This window comes from Ascaphus truei, chromosome 2 (assembly GCF_040206685.1).
Source record: "Ascaphus truei isolate aAscTru1 chromosome 2, aAscTru1.hap1, whole genome shotgun sequence".
Taxonomy (NCBI): Eukaryota; Metazoa; Chordata; class Amphibia; order Anura; family Ascaphidae; genus Ascaphus; species Ascaphus truei.
In genome coordinates this window covers 419,011,155-419,038,467 of record NC_134484.1, presented here as the reverse complement: position 1 = coordinate 419,038,467, position 27,313 = coordinate 419,011,155, and the positions used below count along the sequence as shown (strand labels likewise).

The following is a 27,313-nucleotide window of genomic DNA, read 5'->3' as shown; positions in this document are numbered from 1 at the left end:
ACAAGACAGTGTGCTCAGAAGAAAATTCACTTAAATGCACACCACTCACATATAAAATATAACTTTGATTGACATTACATAAAACATATATTACCGATAATGTAGGTGTAACAAGAATTAAAAGTAAGTATGACAAACTGCCTATAACCCTTTCTAAATAGTTCAACACTAAATGTCTCGTTTAACAGATGAAATGGGATACAAAAGGCAGGTGCAGCAATGGTGTTATTAACCATCTAGGACCAGATCTAAATTGCGCCAGTAAATAACATATGGTGATTGTATCTGGTTAAATGCATGAAATTACTACCATGCGTCTAATATAACCTCTAGCTCAGTCTGGTAGAGGTGTATACCGAGGACTGGGTACTCCCCTATTAATCTGAGTGAAATGTAATGGTGATAAATACCAACACTAAGAGTTACCACAGCACCAGAACAGCATGTGTGCAGGTGCATGTGTAATCATGCTCAGAAAAACACATGTAGCCTGGCACAGCAGGAGTGGAATCAGTCACCAATGCCATGCACTGATAAGTAGTGCCAGTGATTTAGTCCCAAGGTATATATCTGCTAATGGTAGAATAATTACTGGTCAGCTGCAATATCGTCAGACTTAAATAAAAAGTCAAAGCACTGCATAAGCGCGAAACGCGTTAGAGGATCACTTTGCCCCCCTGTATGTTCCTGTGTTCTTTCCTCGTGGATTAAAATCACCTTGTTTTAACGGCACTCAATTGTTTGGTCCACAATTTTTGCTGCTGTGCTCTTCTGGTTCCCTGCATCCAGCTGGATCAACTAGAAAAACCCTGGTGTCTTACACTGCTGCAGGAGATGCACGCGACCTGGAGCTTATTTTGATGGTCACACTCAGTGAGTATGAAATAGAATAAGGGAGTAAACCCAAGTAACCTGATGCTGCTAAAGTCTGGTATACCTTAGAATGGGATTAAACCAACAGTCCACTAGAGAATATATATAGCAGATCACCGTGAGCATCAAATATGAAATAAGATACACTATAAGAACTCACCCTGGGCGGGGGGCCCGTTGTGCAGACTATGGCCGGGTGCGAGGGATGAAGCATCCAGGGACACTCCACTCGCGGGCCTCTTTACGCCACAGCTGCTGCCCTTACCCGCCTGGTGTCACTGGTATCTCCGTGTGGTTAGCAGTAAGCTTGCCACGATGCAATGCGGGTGTCCCGCTGGAGTGCCGTCGGCGGCGTCTTGTCAGTCCTTGCGCGTGCAGTCGGGGTGTCCTCCCTCCGTGGTAACGGTTTCACAGGATGTGTGTGGGATCCCGCTGGATGATCGCGCTCACGCTGTTTCCTGCTAACGGAGGAGTGCTGGTGCGTCTCTGCAAACCCTGCGCTCCGGCGTGTCCACGTGAGTGGGGAAGGAGTGATGACGTCAGACCTCCAGACGGGCGAATCTCGCGGTGATATGCCTGCGTGCTCCAGCCATATAGTAGACAAGGTGAAGGTGGTGAAGATGCGGTCACAGCAAAAAGTCAGGTTCAGGAACAATTGAGGTTAAAAGCAGCTTTATTAGTACATGCTGTACATCTCAGAAGGGGGCACTCTGACGCGTTTCGTCCCTCTCCGGGACTTTATCAAAGAGTATACTACCCTTAACACACAGACCCCTTAAATAGGAGGAGACCCAAAAGTGACAAAAAGTGACAAAAGGTTTTTTTGAGCTCAATCAAGTTAATATTGAACCAGTGTTTGGGTTTAACCCATTAACTGGGTCTGTGTGGAATACATGGTTAAAACATACATATTTACAACAAACAAAAAATATAAAATCAATGGTATACAATGGGATGTAGAGCAATAACTGATATGTATGAAAATTATTGTTTACACAACTATGGTAGTGTGGAGTATTATTTGTTTAGGTTCTAGTATGACTTAAAGAAATGTTTATAATGTTGGTCAATATTTCTAAGTAGAATTACCATGAGTGAATAGAAACAATTGTTACCTGGATATACTTGGATATTGATTAGTGCAAAATGTATTACAAACAATATATACTTATTTATGCACATCAACATATATTGGAGATATACTAAGTACCACAATACATTCATGAGAATAGTATATACTAAAATTCGATCGTCTGGGTATAGTAATAGTTTAACTCACAACATGCTGGGTTACAGTCGTGTGGACATACACTCTCGGCCACCCTCCCCCTCACATGGCTATAGGAAATGTTTTAACTCCCAATCAATGTTAATGCCATGTGGGTGAAGGGTGTTGAGAGTGTATATCCAGAACATCTCCCGCTAGTTAAGTGTGTTCTCTCTGTTGCCGCCTCTGGGGTGGCAATGTATATGTTCAATAGCGGAAAAGGTGAAGTTCTTAATGCCTCCCATGAGGCATTGCGTAAAGTGTCTAGATACGGGATGAAGAAGATCACCTTTCCTGATCAAGCGGGCATGTTCTGCCATTCTAGTTTTTAATGGCCTGGTTGTGCGACCTACATAGCTTAATCCACATTTGCAATGAAGTACATATATGACATAACTGGTGTTACAATTTAGAAAGGTCTTGATTTTATATTCACGTAAATTATATTTACACATAATCTTGTTTGTTGGAGATGCGTGTTGGCACATGGTGCAATTACCACATTTGAAAAATCCCTTAGGGATACTACTGATATTGGAGGGACCACTCTTGCTAACAAACATGCTAGGTGATAGGTGCGATGCTAGTGTTTTCGCTTTACAGTATGTGAACCTAGGTCCACTTTGGACAATTGGGCGTATATCGTTGTCCAGTAATAAAGTGTGCCAATGCTTGTGAAAGATGTCACAGATTTGTTTAGACTGTTGATTAAATGTGGTGATAAAGTAAGGACTTTTTCTTTCACCAAAAGCATTGGCACTCCTTCCATTAGGGACTGGGTTTTTCCTTTTACAGATAAGATTTTTTCGGTCTGTTACATTTGCTTTGTCAAATGCTGCACCAACATCTTTGGCGGAATACCCCCTGGCGAGAAATCTTGTTGACATTTCTCGTGATCGGGACAGAAAAACCTCATCGTCAGAGCACAGCCTTTTGAGTCTCATAAACTGAGCTCCAGGAATATTTCTAATTAGAGATTTTGGATGGCAACTTTGTGCACATAGGAGTGTATTCCTGGAGTTCTCCTTACGGTAAATGTCTGATTGAATCTGCATATTGTTGTCAATGTACAGGACCAAATCCAAATAGTGAATGTGATTGAGGTTATGTTCAAAAGTGAGTTTAATGTTTAAATCATTAGTGTTTAGATAGTCTGTGAAAGAAATCAGTGTATGTTCATCGCCCTTCCAAATTATTATAAGATCGTCAATATACCGCTCATAGAAGACGATATTTTGACGAAAGGAGTTATCACTGTGAAAAATAAACCGTGCTTCCCAAAAGCCCATAAATAAATTCGCGTATGATGGTGCAAAGCTCGTGCCCATTGCGGTACCCAACAACTGTAAATAAAAAAGTGAATCAAACATAAAATAATTGTGCGTGAGCAAAAATGAAATAGATTCCAATAAAAAAGTGCAATGTGAGGAAGATAGAGTGGAAAGTTCTAAATAATATTCAACAGCTGCTAATCCATGTTTGTGTTGTATAATAGAATACAGGGAGGCCATATCAAGTGTAACCCACCTGTATTCTTTGTGCCAAGTGAAGTCCTGCAAATTGACAATCAAATCTGCTGTGTCTCTGACATATGAGGGTAACTGTACCACATGGGGTTGCAGAAATTTGTCAACATATCGTGACAATCCATCTCCCAAAGATCCAATGCTCGCTACTATTGGTCGACCAGGGGGGTCAACTAGCGATTTATGGATCTTTGGGAGATGGTGAAATATAGGAATCACGGGGTGTTTACAGTCAAGGAATTCAAATTCCTTACGGCTGATGACATTTAAAATTCTGCCAAACTCTAATAATTCCACCAATTCTTCATGATATTTAGATGTTGGATTGCTTTTAAGACAACGATACGAGCTAGTATCCTGTAACTGTCTCAAAGCTTCTTTTTGATATTGAGTGGAAGACATAATAACAAGGGCACCCCCCTTGTCTGCATGTTTGAGTATAATATCGTGTTGTTTTTTTATGCAATCAATCTGCTGTACTTCAGTGTAACTTAAATTACCAGAATTAACCTTCGAACATGTAAAACCTTGAGCTAATAGGCGTAAGTCTCTTTCCACCAAATGTTCAAACATACAAATGGATGGTCCTCTATTGTAGTTTGGGCAAAACAGTGACTTCTTACGATAGCCCGAATCTTCTTGACCAAAAAATTGAATGGTACCAACCGTTCGCCTTGTGATTCTAATAATGTGTCCAGATCGGAAAGAGCACAACATTCTTGAAATGTCAATAAATCTATTTCTTTGATGGAAGACAGTTGGGAATGATCGTTCACATCTGGATTATCAGTTGTCTTGTGTGAATCAAAAATCTTCTTTAAAGTTAATTTCCTGGTAAATTTCTGAAGATCAATTATTGTTTGAAACAGATTGAAATTTTGTGTCGGTGCAAACCCGAGTCCCTTATTCAGTAGTGTCAACTGGTCGAGTGAGAGTTCTATATCAGATAAATTGATTACATTACCCGGCTCATTTATTCGTATTTCTTCCGCTTGGCCTTGCCTCGTCCTTCGTTTCCTTTTGGATCTCCTGGTTCCCCTCTGCCTTTGGGACCTGCCTGTAAAAAAGCTGAGGATGGTTGACCAGAAGATTTTGACATTTTAGTATAGGAAGATGATGTTGAGGCTTTTTGATCGTAATTACAGGTTCCGCGGTTTTCTCTTGTATGGTCTGCAGTCCTATCAAAGGAAACTGTATGTGGTCTATATTCTTGATCAGAGACATCAGACTCATAGCTGGAAGTCTCTATTCTGGGATTTTTCAAAATAGATTTATTTGAGGCATTCTTTTGCCATCCTTTTTGACGGCGTTGGCTTTTGGGTGTACTTGAACTTGTAAATTCTTTAATAATAATGGGTTTTTGCCAACAGTATATTTGCCCCTTAGTGTAGTCAACACGGTCTCTTTCAAATTTTACATGTTTTTTGTCACTAATATTGTCTTCAATCGTTTCAATGTTAGACAATAAAGTCTTATCATTTCTAACGAATTGCTCCATTGTTGAAAATGGCTGCAATTTTTTCTGAAGAGTTGTGATCTCTGACATTAGTAGTGACTTTTCTGCAGTTTTCTGTTGTATGATTAAATCCATTAGTTGGAATGAACATGTGTCTAGGGCTTTAATCCAGTCCTGTTCAAACTGTTTATTTGAGAACCCAAAAGATGGTACTTTTTTGATTCGTAATCCTCTGGGGATTCTATTACATCTGGTGTAATTTTCTAGTGATGTAATATCCCACCAGAGTCTTAGGTTCTGAACCAGAAGTTTTTCCAGTTTGACAAAATAATGGGTTAAGTCGGATGGTTCATCACATACAATGTCAGATATTCCGTCAAACAAGTGTGCAGCCTTTCTAGATCGTCGTGTGTTATCACTACACATGTGTACATAAGTAATACTCTCCACATCGGATATAACAATTTCATCTCCACTTGATTCTTCCATAGTGTTTAGCCAAAAAAAATATATATAGGCTCCAAAAAAGTAGAAAAAATCACTCAGTGAGTATTCTTTTACTAGCAATATTGATTCATCAATTGCTTTCTTGGACTGTATTATTGGGCTATCATTGCCAACAGGACTGGGAACTGTTTATCAAAGTGTGCGGTGCATTTCTGCATAAAAATTCATGCTATAGAGCTTCATCATTGGAAGTGACATTATCAGCAAGACCTGCACTATCACTTACATGCATATACATATACACTCACATGCAATCTATGACTATCTTGCTCAGGTTTTTCAGCATATGATACTATACTGTATGAAGATCTGTGCTGTTAGTGGTTTTTGAGCACTAGTGGGGACTCTGCGGTCTCTTGTTCATTAACAGAACATAATAATGGCAACGAGAAGGTACCCAGAGTTGAGAAATAACTGTTTCAAAACAAGGTAAAACAAATAAAAAAAACAACCTCTTTCAAAGAAAGCCAGCAGCTAGCTAACAGTGAGTATAACTGATGGCTAAAAGTACAATGAAGTCTGCAAAATTAGCAAAGCTGTACAGTGAGAAAACATGGACAATGTGGCTGCAAAATTCAAATGTAAAATAAAATTAACTTGGAAAATGCTTCTATAAAGACTTGTTACAGATTTGTTTTTTTAATGAGGATAATGTAAGTGTTGGAACAACCAGTTTGATCTATAGCTGGTAAAAAAAATTAAAAAAACTCAAAAGGAGAAAACTGATTTTACAACTACACCATAACTACCAGACACGTAAAACAAACTGTGCTGCAGAGTTCCGAGGTGCACATCAGCAGGACAAGTGGAACTCAACGAGGCAAAGTAACACCCTTAACGAGAGAAAAACCTGCAGTGTCAATCTAAGTGCTAGGAGCATAGATAAAATAAAATATAATAATGCAACTATCAAATATCTAGCATGCATGGCTGAGACGCTGTCTGCGATACCAGCATTTGATAGCACAGATGCTCCGAAGGCCGCATCCAGGGTGTGAGAGCGCTCGCTACCCTGCGTGTGACGCGATGCTCGCCTTTACCTGCAACGATCTGTGGCCTTGGTAGACTCGATGGGGAGGCGTGTCGAGTGGCATGTCCATAACGTCACGGAGCTGGTTCGCCCTCATTGGGCGAACCGCTCACGTGACCCACCCGTTAGGTGAGGAAACAAATGTATTTGTTTCCTCGCGCATCGCGAGCGCCGGCGCTTCTGGTCGCACACGCGGACGCGCGCTCTAAAGACAGCCTCATAGAGGCACATCATTTTGATCGCGCTGCAAAGTGCGGTCGCGATAACCATGGACGCGGCCTAATGCAGCGGAATTATGGAGGAAATGGCTGGGACGATTTGAACAGCTTGTAGAGGCCATTGGAGTGAGTGAAGATAAGAGGAAGAAATGTCTCTTACTCTTGCTGGGGCCAAAGTATAACATTTTTATTACAATATACTGTACCTGCAGATAAAACCACAACGTATGAACAGCTCTACCCGAGTATTTTGAACCAAGAATCAATGTGACTCATGCCAAGTATGTGTTTAGAACAGAGACACAGGTACCATCTGAATCCACAGATACATTTGTAAACAGTCTAAGATCATTAGCAAGAACATGTCAATTTATTGATGTGGATGATGAAATAAAACATCAAGTTATAACATCAGGAACATAATCTCAGCTACATAGACGTGTAATCCGAGAGGATGTAGATCTTTCTACACTCCTGAAAACAGCACGAACCCTTGAGCTCACACACACCTACTGTATGGGCAAGATATAGAAAAGTGATAACAAACACAGCAAATCTGCAACAGACTGCAAGAGCAAGCATGCCCAAGACAGATGTTTACTGCACGTCTGTGCTATAAATGTGGACATGCATATCCACATGCATGAAACTACCCAGCATTAGGTAAAATCTGCAAACTTTGTGGCAAGAGAAATTATTTTGTGGCAGTATGTTGTTCTGAGTATGGTCAAGCAAACTAACCTTGAATTTCCTTAAAAAAATAAATCCAAACTCCACTGCATTATACAGTAGGAACCAAGGCACTGTCAGAAATGTGGAAGTGGAATCAAGTTCACCTGGAAATGATAATTATGTGTTTACAATACATCATATACATGGACTTGGCAGTTCCAAGGCAACTGTGACACTTCATCATGCAAAGATGGATTTCCTGATTGATTTGGGTGCATTAGTTAATATAGTGAACAATGCTCATTCTGCTCAACTTGAACGACACATCACACTGAGGCCTACTGACATATGGATCTATACCTATGGTAGCAAAGAGCCACTGGAATTGAAAGGTCTTCTTCATGTACAATTGACCCACAAAAACAAGACTACCAAGGCCAGTTTTTTGTCACACAAACGTCAAGTGGCAATCTCCTCGGCTATGAAACTGCAAATCAACTGGGAATCGTACAGGTCATTGCTATCATAGAGATAGCAACGGATGTCAAGACACAAGTTTCCACTAAAAACATACAGTTATTCCTGAACAACTACAAAGAGATAATCTAAGGAGTTAAAAATCTCAAAGGTAAAAAAGTCCATCTCCACATAGATGAGTCAGTGCCACCAGTAGTACAGGGGCACAGGTGGATACCTTTTCATGTCAGACATCAAGTAGAAGAACTGAAAAGATTAGAAGAGCAAGATATAATTGAGTAGGTACAAGGCCCTACCACTTGGGCATCTCCCATTGTTGGCGACCAAACCAAGCAATACAGAGGGAACACCACATATCTCCTACTATTAATGACATGTTGGATTGAGGAGATACATTTCCTCATTTGGAATATCATCAGTCGCAGAAATATTCCAGGATACAATCTGGCAAGTGATGCAACCGGTAAAAAATGCTTTTAATTACGGTGACAATAATCTGGTGTATAGAGCCTCAAGGACCGAGCATCATAAAGCTCTTACAGCTGTGTCTCAATGTCTCCACAAGCACAATTTTATGATAAATAAAGAACATTTGTGTTTCTACAGATAAGACTAAAGTTTTTTGGTCACATTTTCTCCACTTCTTGAGTACAACCAGATTCCAGTAAAGTGCAAGTCATTAAGAATGCTGAGAGACCAAATACTGCTACAGATGTCAAATCATTTCTGGGAATAGACAGCTATTGTGGCAAGTTCATCAAGGATGTTCCCACACTTACAGCACCTTTTAAGAGAACTCGCGAAAAAGGACACTCTATTTCAATTGACCTCTGCATGAAATGTCCTACTTTTTATCTTGCTAAGGAAACACATTTAATTGTAGATGCAAGTCCAGTGGGGGTAGGTGCAATCCTGCACAAACCTCAAAAGTGAGTGAATCAAAAATAATATTGTGTGTTAGTAGGAGCCTATCAGATGTGGAACGGAAATACTGACAGTTGGAAATAGAAGCACACTCAAGTAAGTTGGGACTTGTCAGAACTAAACATTTACTCCGGGAAAAAGTAAAGAACCGCCACGTATGTCCACCGGTGTCCAAGAGTACACACCCAGAACCGGTCAAGATAACACCACTGCCAATCTGGGATGAACTAGCTATTAAGCAGTTTGTAAACAAAAAAAACCCGATGACGTAAAGTCTAGCCCCAAACAGTACAAGCAAGTACTGTACCTTTAAGAGAATGGCTGAGGTAAACAACAGTATATATAGAAGTACATGCACACCGCTAGAGGGGGGTACTTATCTGCCGGTGCACTGTGTCCAGGGAGGTCCAGACATCCCAAAGATAATCAGCTAGGAAATGGAAGCAGGCACACGGTCTTTCTGAGGGTGCAATTTATTGTGCCACCAAAAGGTCCAACGTTTCGGCAAAAATTGCCTTTATCAAGGAGAGAGCCCTCTCCTTGATAAAGGCAATTTTTGCCGAAACGTTGGACCTTTTGGTGGCACAATAAATTGCACCCTCAGAAAGACCGTGTGCCTGCTTCCATTTCCTAGCTGAGGTAAACAAGAGGACACATGACAGCCATTTTGGAAGGAGGAGTTGTAACCTGCTGTTGTGACAGTTACACACAACTCTATGCAGCTTCTGAGGCAAATCACTAACTAAACTCTTATGTTAAGAAAATACATTTATTTCATACTTACTTATGTCTAGTAAATGTGCTCGGAAGAAAGTAGTGAAGTGTTTAAGTATATCTGACAACATAACATTCATCATCTATGACCTTACAGCAATGAGATTAATGTGGGACCTTGGTGTGACCCTTGAGGTAAACCTATCCTAGGAATTTCTAAACCCATGGATAACTTAATTCCCCACCTAATTACTGCCATTAGGTGTATCACCAGATACTAGAAACAATCAGAGGCTCCACCCATCAAATTCATATGCCAAAAGATTAATGACATCATGCTGATGGAAAGGTTTCCTGTAACCTTAAAAACTCCCTAGTTTCATAGACATTTGGCTCCCATGGAAACAATAGTCCAACCCTCTAACTATCTTCTGTAGGAAAATGCTATACTTTATACTGCATTGTGGGTTGAAGGAGTAAACTTTGCTTTGATTATGTGTGCATAGTCAGTGCTCTGTTTTTAGCCAGAGTTGAAAACCCAAAGCAGCAGCTTTTCGCAAGAAAGTAAACTATATTATCAATATTTTCAACATTTTGAATTCGGAAAGACCGTAATACGTTCTCTGGCTGTCAGTGAAACACAATTCCTCACCTGCCATTTTCTTATCACTGCCACCTCGATATCAAATAAATCTACAGGTTATTGTTGTACCGTGGTGGATATGGATTGGAATAAAGATTCGCTAGCATCCAAAAAATGCACCATCAGCTCACCGAATGGAGGGCTAAAAAAGTTTATTAAGACTACATAAAATTGAAAATAGGGACAAACAAAAAACTAGTACATACAACCCCTTGAGAAAGGGCTCTAAGGAGCCTGAAACGCGTAGGGTTGTATGTACTAGTTTTTTGTTTGTCCCTATTTTCAATTTTATGTAGTCTTAATAAACTTTTTTAGCCCTCCATTCGGTGAGCTGATGGTGCATTTTTTGGACGCTAGCGAATCTTTATTCCAATCCATATCCGCTACGTTGTTGCTGCTCGATTGGTATGACGTGCTGAGGATCAGAGGGTACATGGGTGTCGGCTCTCACTAGATTCTCCCCCGTGAAACCACACGTCTGTAAGGGAGAGGAACGTTTACCGGACGGACCGGAAGTGCTCTGACGCACTTCCGGCACTCGGGAACTCCGCGCTGGGGGTGAGAGAAGGTGCAGCTGACTGCTAAGACGACTACGTCCACACTGCCAGCAAGACAGCGGATCACAGAAGCAGGAGTGCTACAGGAGGGATCCATAGAGGTACCTATATTGTCTCTCTATTTTGCAAGGATCTCAGGTAGCGGTTTCCATTGGAACTCCTCTTTATTCTGCATGCTGTCCTCAGAGACTTTTCCACCCACTGTTATATTATTTTCCACCCACGTTCTGACCTCCCCTCGTTGCTAACCTCAGTTGTCCACTTCATTATTGCATTACTTTTCGGAACTCCCTGTTTTAGAGCTTTGAGTAGCTCCACCATTGACCTATTGTTGTACCGTGTTGTTTGTTACCATGGTTACCAATTTATTTTCATTTAAAATATTTAATTTCACTTAAACGGTGTGACGGTAGGGGTAAATGTGACTGCTTTTAATAAAGGTCAAGGTAATGGCAAAAAGAAGGTGCGCTGCCTTCTTTGTGCCATTACCTGGTTCATCTTCGTGGTGGATCTGCACGCCGTTTGGAAGATGCAATTGGACCGCACTGGAGGACATGGGAGTGCAAAAGTGAGTTACCCCTGTGGGTTATACATTTATCAGCTATATATTGGACATTTTTTTGTTCTATAAATTTGTGCCAGTGAGCACTAGTACTAGTCCCTTATCTCCTGCCATGGATGCTGTACTAATATCCTACACAGTGGAGTGGTCTAAGAGGAATATATACTTCTATGGGACTCAACCTGCTTCTAATGCGTCAGTCACCTATATTTAATAAAGATCAAGCCTGCCATTACCTGTCAGTAATACAGTACATCTGTATTATGTTTGTATATATATCTGTATTGTAAGCCTGGTTCCAGCACTTTAGGACCCAAGGGTTAATGGGATGTTCAGCTGGAATGTTGCAAAGTGGTTTGTGATCTTTCCAAGTAACTCTTTGCATGTACAGTAACTGGGTTTGTTGTTGCATTTCCACCCACCAATCAGGGGCTGGGTCATATTGCAAACACCTGGGGGAGGGAGACCCCTAGCTAGATCAGATACGATCAGCTCAATTTTAGCTGTGAGTGCAGAGTTCTTTAGCTGAGACGGCTGGAATGAGTATCTGAGAGAAGCTGTAGTCTGCAGGAAGAAAGAACAGGGGAAATCTCTTTAGAGAGGTCCCTGCACCCAAGTCTATAGGAGAACCCCAGTTTCCCAGTTATACATGTGTGTGTGTGTGTGGTGTACCTGTAAATAGTTGTGGATATTTCTTTTTTGAATAAATTAATTTGATAAACTCTGTGTTTCTGTCTGGCGAATTGATCTCTGGTGTGATAGTCCTGGTCTCCTGTTCATACGGTTCAAGCAAACTGTCTGAAAATGTACAACTTGCAAAATAATGCATGTTTTGTATCAAGAATTCGGTCGATGAGCTGTACCGTTTAATATTTTTTTTTATCACTTACAAAAAATAAAATAATTTTAAGATAGCGGCTGCACTGATTTGGTTGAAACTACTGGCAGATCTAAGTTAGGATGGCAGAAATGTACAATCAACATTTTTATCTTAAACATATAATATTATCATTTACCAGATTTATTGAAGAAAAAAACTTTCCCACTGAAACCAATGGGATTTACTTGATAAATTATTATTACTATCTTTTATTTGTATTGCACCAACATACAGGTATTTCGCAGTGCAGTACAATGTGGGAGGGAGGCGTTTAGCCTGTGGAGAAAGAACACAAGAATAAAAAAAAACACACATACAAAAAAACACACCCAAAGCATCCACAAAATCTAGTTGGTGTCTTTGCTGTACTCATGCTATCATCATCATCATCATCGTTTATTTTTTTTAGTAAAAACACGCCTCCATTTAAGGGGGCATCACAATACCTAACAGTTAAACAAATTCAAATTATATAGAATTGTTTTGTTAGGAGAAACCAAAAGGAAGAGGCAAGTCTTACAACGAGCCTAAAACAGTGGAAAAGTAGAAATACACCTGAGCTCTGGTGGTAGCGAGTTCCAGACCACTGAAGCTGCACACGACCAGGCCCATCCACGTAGGGTGCAGCACCCTTTGTTACAGAGAGGTGGACCCCCCTAAGGACCTGAGATCATGGCCAGTATCCCTCAGCGGCTTCAAAAGAGACTGCAGATAGGCAGGTCAATCTGAAACGAACACGGAAGATCACGGAAGATGTGAATTATACTGTATGCTCAAAGCGAGAAACACGTCTCAGCATCCGAGCTGCAGCGTTCTGCAATAACTGGAGCCTGCGCATCAGGTAGACTGGTAGTCTTGCATATAGGGCATTCCCGTAGTCCAACCGCGTAGACACAAAGGCATGGAGCAGTGGCTCGTGGTTCATAGATCACAGGAGTGGACACAAGCTCCAAAGCAGACTCAAATAAAAAAAATACAGATTTAGCAACTGAGGGCACTTGGGCTTGCATGTTCAGACTCTGGTCAAAGAGCAGAACACGGCAGAGCTTTCACACCATTGATTAGGGACAGCTCGCAAACCTCTTGTCTTGCATAATCATTAGGTGTCTTGCATAATCATTAGTTCAGTCATGTCAGGATTGAGCTTCAGCCAATTCATCTCCATCCATGCCCCTGCTTTGTCCAAACATGCCATTAGTGTTGCAACAGCCATCCCTGGGCTGCCCTGGAAGGAAACATAGATCTGGGTATCATCAGCCTACTGGTGGCACTTAGAGCCATGCTTCCGGATGATATTGCCCAGCAGTCTAACATACACGTTGAACAGGTGTGGTGACAGCATCGACCCTTGAAGGACCCAAAAGAGGACAGATCCCACTGGTTACACATGGGACCCCAAAGCCATTTGCTGGGTCTGGCCCTGTAGGAACGAGGATACCCAGTCTAATGCATCCCCACTGATACCAGCTAGGTCCCTCAGGTGGTGCAGCAACACTCCATGTTCAAGTGTGTAGAAGGCCGTTAAGAGGTCCAACTTGACAAGGGCAGAAATACAGCCCATGTCCATGGCCATCAATAAGTTATCCACCCCACAGACATGGGCCAACTCAGATCCATGACCGGCTCTAAAATCAGACTGCATGGGGTCAAAGCCGGTCCTTTCCAGTGAAAACTACATTCTCCAACACCTTCCCTACCATTGGAAGCTTGGAGATTGGGCGATATTTGCTGAGAACATCAACGTCTAGACCCACTTTCATGGGACAGACTAACACCTTTTTCTAGGCCACCGGCACCTTCCTCACAGCGAGGTATCTATTGATGAGCCTGGATTACCCTATGATCTGTTCATAGGGGGGAGGAAAACTTCACCTCCCCAACTGATACCCCCTACGCGAAGATCGTGTGTATAACCAGGGTCATGTGTCGGGCGATGTGCACCCTGACTAAATCCCATGGATCCCATAGTGACCAAAAGATCCCTAGCCTCAGCATTGTCTGGGTCATCAACCCACATGTTGAGGACCCCAAGCACCACAGAGCGAGGGAACTCCAATAATATGGGAGTGACCACATCTGACAACTGAGACACAAAATCACCTCCGTGTCCAGGCGGCCTATACCCCAGGGTGAAATGCAAAGCTTGATTGTCATGTAAGGCACAGCGAACGGTCATATACTCAAAAGACTTGACCCTGGGCCCAGGTTGGGAGGTGCAGATAAGATTGGACTGAAATATCACGGCTACTCCTCCCTTCCCCCACCCCCTCTCCTTACCCTCCACAGGTACATGCAAAATAGAGTACCCGTCAATCATTTGCCTTTGCACTTTGACAAAGTACCCTGCGTGGTACAAAACGCGTCAGAGTGCTCACTGGAGATATGTGATTGTCCTTTTTTCTTTCAATAAATTCATTTTTTATAGATTGCGTCCAGCTTAATTACAGATCGGGCTGGCAGTGCACCGCCTTCGTTGCTATGTTTTGGCGTATAATGAACAATCTGTTTGCGTAGATGTTTCTTGGTCTGATTTTCTGTTTGCTGCTTAGTTCACTGTGGCCTTTGAAACTCATCATAAATTCGACATTCTGGTGCCATTCCCTCTCCTGTCTCACCTTCTTTCTGTTTTCCCTCCACATGTCCTGAACCCTTACTTTATACAATGTAAAATGATAAACAGTATAAAAAGATACAATACAGCTATAAAACATTAAGAATATGGGAACCTGTATACGGTACGTCTAAAAAATAAATATATATAATACATTAAATGTCATGAAATAAAAGGAAAGGGTCACTGATTGGTAGCATCAAAACAAGTTTCACTAAATTACGATTCTGTGTAGACTGCTCCAGCGGTTATTTTCAGGTTAAAGTTTTAATGCAGGGGGGCGCAAACCTTTTTCCCTGCGTCCCCGCTCCGGCGTCATGACGTCACGTTGCGCAACGTGACGTCACATGGTATGACGCCGCGTGTGAGAAGCCACCGGAGCCAATGTAAGTAGGTTTACTTAATTAAAGTGCCCCCTGGTGATGGCGCCCCCCAGTTTGCGCACCGCTGATGTAATGTTCAAAATGTTTTAGAAACAGTGTTTCCCCCAATAAGACAATCATGCTTTGTGCATTCTGTGGACTACATTGTGGTGCTTTAGGACAGGGGTGCCCAAACTTTTCTGCTTGCCCCCACCTGTTTGCTCTCTAACCCCCTCCCCCTGCTTGTGCACCCCTTTCTTACTGACTCCGTGATATGGCGTGGCATCCGCGGTGTTATTTGACGCCGTGTTGTCACGGCGACGCAACGCTGAAGAGGCAGCTGAGAGGCACTAAGAGAGACTTACAGAGGCCTGGCGCCTCCCCTGGCTTTTCATTTAATTACTTTGGGGAAGAGCGCGGGTCCTCTGTAAATGGCTCCCCCAGAAAATCTCACGCTCCCCAGTTTGCGCACCCCTGCTTTAGGAGATAAGCGTTGGGGGCTAAGTTTTAAAGCTGTAAAGCACGTATTAAAGGTGCAGTCCCTCCTAGCACATGCGTGTACTGCTGGCAGTAACATGTTTAAGGGGTAAATCTGCCTCTTGTAAAATATTTTTTTTACTGACAGTTTGCATCATCGCAGCTCATCAAGTTTGCAATGTCACTATGGTACTTTAGGGGCGGCCTACTCCCGTCCCCCAGGGCCACCAATAGGGTTGCCAGGTGTCCGGTATTGAACTGGACTGTCCTGTATTTGGACACTCTGTCCAGTAAGATATGAGAGGTACTGTAATACTGGACATGTATGTGTCCGGTGTTTTACTTCCGGTACATAGTGACCCGACGCACCTGTCACCATTGAGTCCAGTATTTTTGGAGAAGCCACCTGGCAACCTTAGCCACCAACAAGTCAGGTTTTCAGGATATCAGCACAGGTGGCTCAATCATTATGACTGAGCCACCTGTGCTGAAGCAGGGATATCCTTAAAACCTGACCTGTTGGTGGCCCTTGAGGACTGGAGTTGGCCACTCCTCCACTATGTGTTCAACAAGTGCTTGCACATACAGAGCCCCATCTTGCCCTACTTTTATCTTTATGGATTCTCTGAATTGGACAGGGGGGAATAAGAGTAAAGAAAAACATTTCTGCATTCAGAGGCCCCAGAGGAAGGCACTTTGTAAGGAAACCCTTCCGTGCCAGAGGATCCTGTCACCTCTTACAGCCCCTAAAAAAAATAGCAGACGGCCATGACGTACAGCCTACATCATAAGGGCTTCCAGAGTGGCTTTGGGTTGCTACATGTCCATTATTGAACAGGACTGTCCTGTAATTAGGTACACTGCTTCCCCAATTAACCATTGCTACAGGGCTTGAATCCACCTGAATGATTGATATGTTGCTTTGTCCGGAACAACAGTATGTGTAAAGGAGCAAAAAATTAACCCCTAGTTGGAATGTGGTCTGGCGGTGACTGTGAAGGGTTGTCTGGGAGAGGTCCTGAAACCCACCCAGACCCCATACAAGTCCCGCTGCTATGTGACCCACAATGCCTGGGGATGCTCCAAAAGTAACAAATGAAATTACTCACTGGTATCTTCAAAGTTCGTCCGGTTAAATCTCTTTCTTTACCTTGATTCATGCGTGCACCAGGCTGTGTGAAGTACAAGCAAGGTATCCTCACCGGGGAGGAAAAAACAGCGGGCACGGCCGCGCAACACATTGGCAGAGGCTGGGCTTGGCGTGGAAATATCTTTATTGCGGCATGGAAGTTTAAAAAGAGAGAGGGGAAGGCACCCCCCGCAACTCTTACGCGTTTCACCCTGAGGGCTTTTTCAAAGAGTGAGGTGAAAAGCGTAAGAGTTGCAGGGGGTGCCTTCCCCTCTCTCTTTTTAAACTTCCATGCCGCAATAAAGATATTTCCACGCCAAGCCCAGCCTCTGACAATTTGTTGCGCGGCCGTGCCCGCTGTTTTTTCCTCCCCGGTGAGGATACCTTGCCTGTCCTGTATTTAGACACTCTGTCCAGTAAAACATTAGAGGTAATACTGGACATGTATGTGTCTGGTGTTACCTCTCTGGACATAGTGACCTGCTTGGGAGGGGAGGGGGAGAGTTCCCTGAGGAGGGAGAGAGCAAGGCTGCTGCTAGGTGGGCTGGGAAGCTTCCTCCATCCTGATTGGCTGCAGCTGGGTAATGCAGCAAATCACGGGGTGTCAGGAGCCTGAGAGCCATACTAAGGAGTGGAGGAAACCGCGTGGAGGGGTGAGTGGGTGTCGAGCGCGTTGCACCTTTCACCATTGTGTCCAGTATTTTTGGAGAAGCCACCTGGCAACCCTAAGGGTGGCACGTATTATGATGTGCAAAAGAAGCCACATTTGAGCTTTTAGCATGGTAAGATTACTTTAAGGAAACCAATGAGATTGTTAAATGATTTACAAAAGGTTTATTTGTTTGGCCGGCTTTGTGGGATTGCATCTTTTTAAGCTATGAAACAAACATGTGTTGCTGGCTTCTCTGGCAGCGAATGTGCGATAAGCTTTCACTTTGACTGAAAATCCAGTATATGTTACTAAATGAAACTGGGATTATACCAAATGTATCTCTGGATTTAAACTCGCGTGACATTCATGAGTGACATATGTTTCATAGAATCTGTAATGAAATATTTGTATGGATTTTTTTTTGTGCTGGTGTTTGACATGCAAAAAAACCCTTAAAATATTACCATGTGGTCACCAATTAAAGCAGCAGTGCAAGCTTTTATTTTTTTCCCCCTTTTATATGTTCATCAATACAATCCACACAATGATAAGTAATTAGGTAAGTTGCTGATCGATCCGTTCTCCTGTGACTGATCGGCGAAGATTCGGCTCTGGTGTTTACTAAATGGCGGTCAGTGCTGCAGAAGAGGACCAAAGATGCAAAGTTCTGTGGGGAAGATCATGTGACCAGGCAGTTACTAGATACAATTGGTGCACTGCTCTACTTAGAGAGGGCAGGGCTTAGAAAGGGGTGTGCCAGAGCCTCTTTCAGAAGAGGAAGGGGATGTGACTTTGTAAACGGTTGCTTTTGAAAAAAAAAATGCTTGTTAAATTATAATACATTAAAAATGTCATTCAAAGTTGTTGTTTTTTTTTTTTAAGTATTTTCTCATAGTACAAAAAGAACTTATTAAAAAAAAAACACACATGCAGGATATTGCTTGGTCTGCAGCTTTTAAAGACGCAACTTCATCTCACAACGTCACGGCTTTCTAGTGGCCGTTGGAACAAGCCTGATCCCGTGGCCATTTGTGTCCAGCAGGTACTACGTATCATAACTCGGTACTGCGAGAACAGGGGCGACCTCAAATGTTGAGACAACGAATCACCCCCTGGCGACCACCCCACCCCCCATGTGGTTAAGGTAAGAAAAACATTTGTTAAAAAAATTATTGAGCAGAACTGAGTGTTGCTTTAACTCTTTGAGTGCCGGAGGGCCCGTGCCATCTCTTGACTGTTTTGGTCTGTCTGTCTTCTGTTCCACTTACTGATAGATCACGTTCTGTGGGAACGCGATCTACCCAGCAAAAAAACAAGCAGGTAGGATATGACGTAGCTACCATATAATGGGGGCCTCTGAAGTGCCAGCCTCGATAATGACTAGCTACATCTAGAGGTGACCCAAAGGGTTAAGTAGACTACATCAAAAGGGATTATCCCCCAAAAATTAAAGGCTCAGACTTTTTACTTCGTGCCCTTGATAACTAGTAAAGTAGCTACAATATTGAGTCAAATACAGGCACTCCGCATTCCTCATTTTCTCTGATAACCATAACATACTTTGTAATCAGACATGCTGCACAAGTTAAAACAAGTATTAAATATTTCATGGCAGCCGTGAAAACCTGATCAGTAGATTTGTCAAAAACAAAGTTGGTTGTGGGAGCACAAATCAACGTACTTTTCCCCCCCTCCCCCTGCAGTATAACTACATAAGAAGTTTGTGAGATATTGAAAGCACAAGGATCTGTGACTAGGGTTGCCAGGTGTTCGGTATTGAACTGGACTGTCCTGTAATTGGACACTCTGTCCAGTAAAAAATGAGAGGTACTGTAATACTGGACATGTATGTGTCCGGTATTACCTCCCTGGACATAGTGACCTGACGCACCTTTCACCATTGAGTCCAGTATTTTTGGAGAAGCCACCTGGCAACCCTATCTGTGACATACTTGAAGCATTTGACCATTTTTACTGAACAACATGGGCTAGGTTCCCTGCCCAGCTTTCACCGCAGCAAAGCTAAGACGTGAATGAAATACATTCCTCCTGTTCCCCCAGTGACTTTTTTTAGGGGGAAGGAGGGACGTTTATTAAAGTCTCCCCAGCCTGGGTGCAAAGGTGGGGCACGTAAAATGCACTAGATTTATTGAAGAGAAACGTTTGCATTGAAATGGGATTTACTTGATTGATACATTATTATTGTTATGTTTTATTTGTATGGCAACAACATACAGATTTCCGCAGCACAGTACAATGTGGGAGGGAGGACAATAACATTATATAACAAAAGTTTACATATATGTTAAGCTCATTTGCATGGCATTTCCCAGAATCCTTAGCTGCAGTGGAAGCACTGTAAGCTGAGAGATAATGGTGAAAGGCAGGGTTGCAGACCTGTCTGAGACATGTGAATGTGCTCAAGAGTGATAGTTTTATTTGCTATATATGTTAAGACAAATTGAGACAATAGGAAGGAGGTCCCTGCCCAAGGAGCTTACAATCTAAAAGTGTCTTTGCATCAGATTTGGCATGGTTTTGTAGTCAGGAGACTTTGATTACCCACTCCTGTAAAAGTCGTGACACTATTATACTTAATAGGGAGACTTCCATATTAACTATCCGCAGATTAAAACAGTCAAACGCACAGAGATTTTTTAAATAAGAGCTTTTAAAAAAGTTATTTATTTGCAAATTCTGTTTGACAACATTGTAATTCTAATACAACCGTGCTACAGTGCTAAACAACAATGCATTTAGTGCAACTCATTTCTATCAGCGACACTTTCCAAAGATATGCAGCAAAGTAGCACATGAAATAATGACAGAATATACAGTAGGCCTACCCACTGCAATTCCCAAGCTGTAGATAAAATTGTTTTGACTGGCAACCATGCTATTCTGCATTCATTTACACAACCAGTGCTGACCGGAGGCGCCAAGTGTCACTCAACATGTTCTGCAACGTTAAACGTGCCTTCAAAACGCCTTCAAAACTTGCTTATTTACTTGATTCTGCAGGAAACTTCCTTGAAACTAGTAATTCTTCTGCCGCCAGATTGCATTTCAAAGGAGCAGTTACACCCTTGAATGCACGTGGGATGTGCCAGAGATTCTCAGCTTTTTCTGATGCCACTTATTTCTGAAAGTTTAAATTAGCAGCAACATTTATGAAAAAAAACCCAGAAAATCTCGATTTGTAGAAAATTTTAATATTTTGTTTCTGGTCTCTCTGCCCCCCTCCCCCTCACCCCCCCTCCCCACACTCCCCCACCCCCTCACAAAAAAAATCACACAATCAACCGACCCATACGTTTTGAGACACAACGGAAAAAAACATTTCTTAATTCTGACGAGGGGGCCAACGAATAGGTGTGATATAAGCTTGTAAAAGTCCCTATAAAAATGTTTCTGGGGAAAAAGAGAACATTTAGAAAATACTGAAAGCTATATCTTATGTTTTCTTTACCTGTTAAAAGAAAATGAAAAAAGTAAGTCTTACCATGGCCAATGCCATGTTTTTTGTCCCTGTTTTTGCAGGTTGTCTGATACACAGAGGATTAAACTGGTTCTTAGTTCTGTCAAGTGTCAATTAGTAACTATTTATGTTTGTATCTTAATTATCTAAGTACCACCCATTTGTCCCTGAGCTAACCCTTTAAGGCCTCGTTCAGGGTGCCAGAGGCAGTAGTTGGAGGGCGGGCGTTCGGGAGGGAGGGAGGGCGGCAGTCTGCTGGGCGATGTGTGTTCATCCTCCCCAGCAGACTTTTTCAGGAGTTGAGGAGGCGGGGAGGGGGCGGGACTACAGACGTGAGGTTAGGGATCCAAGTTGCAGTCTTGAAATCATTCTCAAGAATGATTTCATTGGCTGCCGAGGTCCCAGTGACATTGCTGCAGCTTCAAAAAACGACTTGGTTTGTTTATTGAAACTGTAGCCAGCGTCAACTCCGTACTTCGGAGACAGTGCAGCTGCTACCCTGACAACCAGTATTCAATTTGAATATATTGTGTCCCGCGGCAGCTCGCACGTCAGCACGCCCTCCCTCCGAAGCCTGCACCCTGAACGAGGCCTAACTCTTCTGGATCTATTAGTATACTAGTTTAAGCCGTTCCTTTAGATCCTTCCAAGAAGAGATTCCTTTACTGCTGTTTACACCAATTGAATTAATTAGTGGTGCAAGCAGAAGAGCAGTTATTGTTCTGCTCACTGGCTTGTTTTTGTCTTTGTTAAATACAGTAGACTGGACACAGCTTTACCTTACCTAAAATGGATTCTGAATACAAAACTGGTTGTGGGAAACGAAATGGTCAGCTAAGTGTCCAAACATCATAATAACGAGGGGTGCGCAAACTGGGGGGGCGCAGCGGTTACAGAGGCCCCGCGCATCCCCGAAGGTATTTAAAGTAAATGCCGGGGATCGCGCGAGGTCTCTGTAACTTTACTTACCTTGCCTTCCAGCGATGCATCGCCATGGCAACCCGGGGTCAAATGCCTGCTTTCCCCCCCACCCCCCGCTTGCGACCCTCCCCCCCCCCCCCCGTTCGGCTCAGGCATCAAATGACGCCACGGGGTCACGTGACGTCATGTTGACGTCGTAAGCAGGGAGGGAAAGCAGGCAGGGGTGCAAGATGAAAAGTTTGCACTATCCTGATTTAAAAAAACATCACTACAGGTTCAGCATGGGCTAACTTTACTGATGTGACTGTGCCCTTTACCAGTCACTGCACAACTGAGTGACCGAGTGCACAAAATGCACACATATTTAATGAATGAACCACGACCTGTCCGGCATTTAAGGCAAATAACTACAGTACCGCCCCATCCTTTATTGTATCTTTCTCTTTTACAACCTAAATATTTTCTTATTTTTTTCCTTTTTGGAAATGGGAAGCACTTTCAGTCCCATTGGGAGAAAAGCACTATATAAAGTTATTATTAGTGGTATTATTAGGTGCATATTTTTTAAAGAGGCAATCTAAGCCGTTTTTTATTTTTTCATCTTTTACATAGAGGATTCAAGCAGGTGTCTCCAGAGCTGAGCCCCATTAATTTCAGCTCCTCAACCCCGTTTTCGGAGGTACTTAACTCCATAGTGGGTGCCGGTAGCCACTCCCTGAACTATCTGGCTAAATTTCAAAGATTCCGGGCCCTGAGGGCCAATAGGAAGCTGTGACGTTATCTGGTGCGGCTTCCTATAGGCCCATGTGACTGCAGAAAACTGCAGGAGATACATCCTTCGGAGGTAAGTATCTCTGGAAGCAGGGGGTCCACAGAGCTGAAATTAATGGGGTTCATCTCCGGAGACCCCCTGCTTCAATATATTTATTAAAATGGAGAGAAAAAAAATGGCTTGGATTGCTCCTTTAAAGGACAGTTTCAAGCATGAAATTATACTTATTCTGATAATAAAAAAAAAGTATATACAGCTCAACCCTGTGTAGCGCAATCCGCTACAACGCGTATCCGCTTATAACGCGGTCTGAGCGTCGCTCCCGATTTAAAAACAACGCCAAGGTTTTTTTTTATTTTATTATTATTTTTTTATTATATAACATTCAATGCTTTATTGCTAATGGACACACACACCATGTGGGAATTGAACCCATGATCTTTCGTATGCTGGTGCAATTCTCTAGCTGCTACACCACAGAGTTGGTGCGGTGAATCTGACTCTATAAACAAACTTAACATCTACTGCACAGTGCAGTCCATCATGGTTAAAAATCATGGGTTCAATTCCTGTATGTGTATTATATAAAATGTATTCACTGTTGGGCTGTCATTGGTCAGAGAATGGTCATATGACCCTCCTCTGCGCTTGAAAGTCAAATTGAACTGTCTCCCCAAGCACCAAGCTTGGGAGAGCATACACAGCCTGATGAAGCAGGGAGAGGAGAGAGCTGCAGATGTCGGTTAAGTCCTCAAGGAAACCCTGATCGCGATGGCCATTTTGCGATCCCGGTTATAACGTGGTCTCATTATGTGGACCCCGAGCACCGAGTGGGGTTCAGCTGTATATGGTCTGGGACTGGCTAGAACACAGCTGATTTGGGCATGCCTGTTCTGGTGTCCCAAATATGTGAAAATATCCTGGCTTTGACAAATTTATCAGGACTAGGGTTGGAAGGCTGCCTCTCCTTTCATTTGCAGGAGAGGTTTCAGAGCCCTGCAACTGGCTGTGCTGTCAGTCCCCGCTGAGCTTGGTAGGTTTGCAATGCAATGTGCAATGCTGGGCGCAAAAGTGCTGAGCTCAGTGGTGAATTACAGTTTGCCCCACTGCAGGACACCTATCAAGCAAATGAACATGGTCTATTGTGTAATGACCCTATAATGGTCTTATAGTGTCATAGTGTATTGTACAATGATACGATACAATGCTTACTTGATTCTTCCTGGCTCTCACAGCTGCTTCTTAGAAGAAAATAACATCTTAAAATAAACAATGTTTTTTGTTTGACCTTTTCTATCCCTATTGATATATAAAGCAGCAATACGGGTTTCATTTTAAAATATTTTTTTTATCACAGGATTGAAGCAGGGGATTTTCAGAGCTGAACGGCGTTAATTTCCGCTGCGGGATCCCCTGCTTCCGGATATGCATACCTCCCTTAGGGGGAGCCGTTATCCCTTTTCAGTTTAAATGTCCCAGTCACGCGGGCCAATAGGAAACTGTACCGGATGACATCATAAGACTGTGAATTGTTTAGCAAATGTTTTCATGTATTTTATATAGGATTGAAGCAGTGGGTCTCTGGAGCTGAACCCTGCTTCTGGAAATACATCGCTCCGAATTAGGTGCCGGTAGCCGCTCTCCTCAACTAGCAGGGTTCACAATATGTCTGCTGTTTACAGATGCCGAGTCCTACGGGCCAATCGGAAACTGTGACATCATCGGTGCGGCTTCCTATTGGCCCATGTGACGCTGGAGCTTTCAACTTTAAAGCCCTGCTTGCTCAGCCGGAGAGGCTGAGTTAAGTATCTCCGGAAGTACGGGGTCCCAGGAGCTGAAATTAATGGCGTTGAGCTCCGGAGGCCCGCTGCTTCAATGCTATATATAAAAAAATAATACAATAAAATTTGCAGTCTTGGATTGCTCCTTTAAACCAGGGCTAGTCACACATATTTCACAATGTCCCACTTTGAGAATTGCATTGATAGGGGCTTATTCAATACGCTCTAAAATGGCTAATCGCACTGCAAATCAAATGAGAGTTTGGGGCTGATTGTATCACAGCTCATTGACTAAGCCTCATAAGGTCAAGGCAGTCATGCGCATGCCTGGTTTACTAATCCAGTTCTGAGCTGTGGAGCACAGAAAGACAGACAAGAAACTGCTTTAGGATCCAGGCAAAGTAGACTAAATCTGCACCCAAGTTTCCCATTTGAGTAGTCCTGCTCTAGTCTGCTGCATGTGCTTAATCATTATACTTTTGTATGTTTTGTTTGATATGTTTGAGCATTGTATCTATGTTCATTAAAGGTGCAATCCTTCATAGGGAGAATTCTTTTTTTTTTAAAACAACTTATTTATTTATAAAATATTTTACCAGGAAGTAATACATTGAGAGTTACCTCTCGTTTTCAAGTATGTCCTGGGCACAGAGTTATCAATGTAGTTGGCTTTCTTAGAGATTGAAATTGTTAAGCAATTAATGTGCTTCACATTTAGCTGTTTGGCTACGGATGACATCAAAATGACTTTATGGAACAGAATAAAGAAAAACGTGTTGACTGAAAATATGGTAATTGGATGGATAATGGTAATACACAGTGTATGTTCAATCACTCTTCATTTCTACCAGAAAGATATATTTCAAGACAGTATAATTCTTCCAGTAGCAGTCAGAATAGACAGGAGCAAAGCAAACATTGAACATGTCTTCTTGACTAACCCAGATTAATTGAAAATGAACGTACTAAAGTTCTGTATTGTGGAATATTTTCATTTATATTTGCTCAGACTGTCTGTCAAACTGCTATGCTTGGATACACATTGCTGCTTTGTAAGATGAGAATGAAGTAATTTGTATTTGGTTTCAGCTTGTCGTACATCCGAGTTATACTCTGGCACTTGAAGGGGTAAATCTCTGTGCTGCCAAAATGGAGTGGAGCTCATTGCAAAACAAAGGATCGCTGACCTCTCTGGCAGCAAATGGCTTAAATCCGGCACAGAGATATCCAAATGTAGCAAATAAAGAAAATTAGGTACTGTTTCGTTTCCTCGCTTAAACAGTCAGAGCATAAATTGTTCTTCTAAACACAGTACCCCAGGCAGTCATTGTTGCATTATTCACATCCTGTCTTACATATCAACACATCACAATTCATCATCCAACAACTCGCCTTATAATGCAACAAAATCCTTTCTACAACTCTATGTAGCAGTCAAAGTGTGATAGTATTAGGGGGGAGTGATTACAACAACTTTATGTGCAAACTAAAAGTTTCTAAACTTTAATACTGTTCTCCTTTGTTAATAACAATACGTTCCCAATGTTCCAATCTGATTATTTGTGTAAATACACCATAAACATGCTAACAATGTTCTGCTCTTTGCAATATGCTGGCACCCTAATACATGTCGACAATGAGAAGAGAATAGTCCCAGAAGAGTTCTGCTCCGTTTTTATAAGTGTAATCCCTCCGAAACGTTTGAGAGACGGGAATACAGACGAGTTATACAAAAGGATTCCTAACTTAACAGAAGAATAGATCATTTTACCTTTGTATTCCTTTTAAAAGGCCGCGCGCTGACATTTTAGACAACGTTAGTTTTCTTGTATGCACTCATGTTGTTGTATCCCCAAATATGCAGAAATGATGCCTCTATATACCTAGCAAATCCCATTTGCAAGGCTTCTACATAACAAGCCATGCTGTGTGCACAGCATCAAAAAGCTTTGTTGAAAGTTAACATTTACAAAGTAACGAGAGTAACATTGCATACACCTTGAAAATGATACTCATAGTACCATTTTTTCAATGGCAAATTCAGCACTTTTATTATTTTAAAATTAATTTAATATATATATATATATATATATATATATACATATATATATATATATATATATATATATATATATATATAATAACATTGATCTTTATTCCTATAGCACCATCCGTGTACATAGTGCTTTCCGCAGTCATACAAGTGACATAATAACACATAATGGGAATAAGCGCTTCTGACACAAAAGTAACATTAGGAAGAGCAGTCCCTGCCCAGAAGAGCTTACAATCTAAAAACAAACCAATACAGGTTACCTACATATAAAAAAAATTGCATGGTTTGTATTTACCTATGGCTCGGATTTTCAGGTGTCGAGCAGCACAAATAGAATAACCAGGTCCCTCTCTGAAGTGAAATCACGGAGTTGTATTCCTCCTGAGCTGTCAGGTAAAAACTGGCCCCATCTCTCTCCTGTACTTGTTTGAAAACTGCTCGCAACCTATAGGAGTTTTTTTAAAGCTGGAACATGTTGCTCCGGCTGCCTTAACATGCTCCTTCAACCGTGACATCATAAAATCTCCATGGTTACTGTAACCCCACCTGGCAATCTACAGACACGAGTTACTTGTCAGACCTGATGGCCAACGTAAAGGGATTTTTTTTTCCTCTTTTTTTTTTTTTTTAAATGATATATGATTTGTAAAAGTGTCTCTTCTTTCCCGCGTTTTCCCTGCCTCGCTGGCAGACTCAAGCTGCCTATTTCCCCAGCGAAATGCTCGGATGAGTTTAGTAGCGAGGGCTACTGGTGTTGAACGGAACGAC

The 27,313-nt window shown here is 42.2% G+C and overlaps 1 protein-coding gene across 17 annotated transcripts in view; it reads right to left on the bottom strand.

The window, feature by feature from the left end:
• Window positions 1-27,313, bottom strand: part of KIAA1217 (KIAA1217 ortholog) — a 493,175-nt gene that overhangs the window by 297,261 nt on the left and 168,601 nt on the right. Inside the window, exon 1 of one of the 17 annotated variants that reach the window (XM_075587582.1) lies at window positions 26,841-27,000. The exons of the other annotated variants lie outside the window; for them this stretch is intronic. The gene's annotated coding sequence lies outside the window, so the exon portion shown is untranslated. Of the gene's footprint in view, window positions 1-26,840; window positions 27,001-27,313 lie in introns of those variants that run through there. 17 annotated transcript variants of the gene reach the window in all.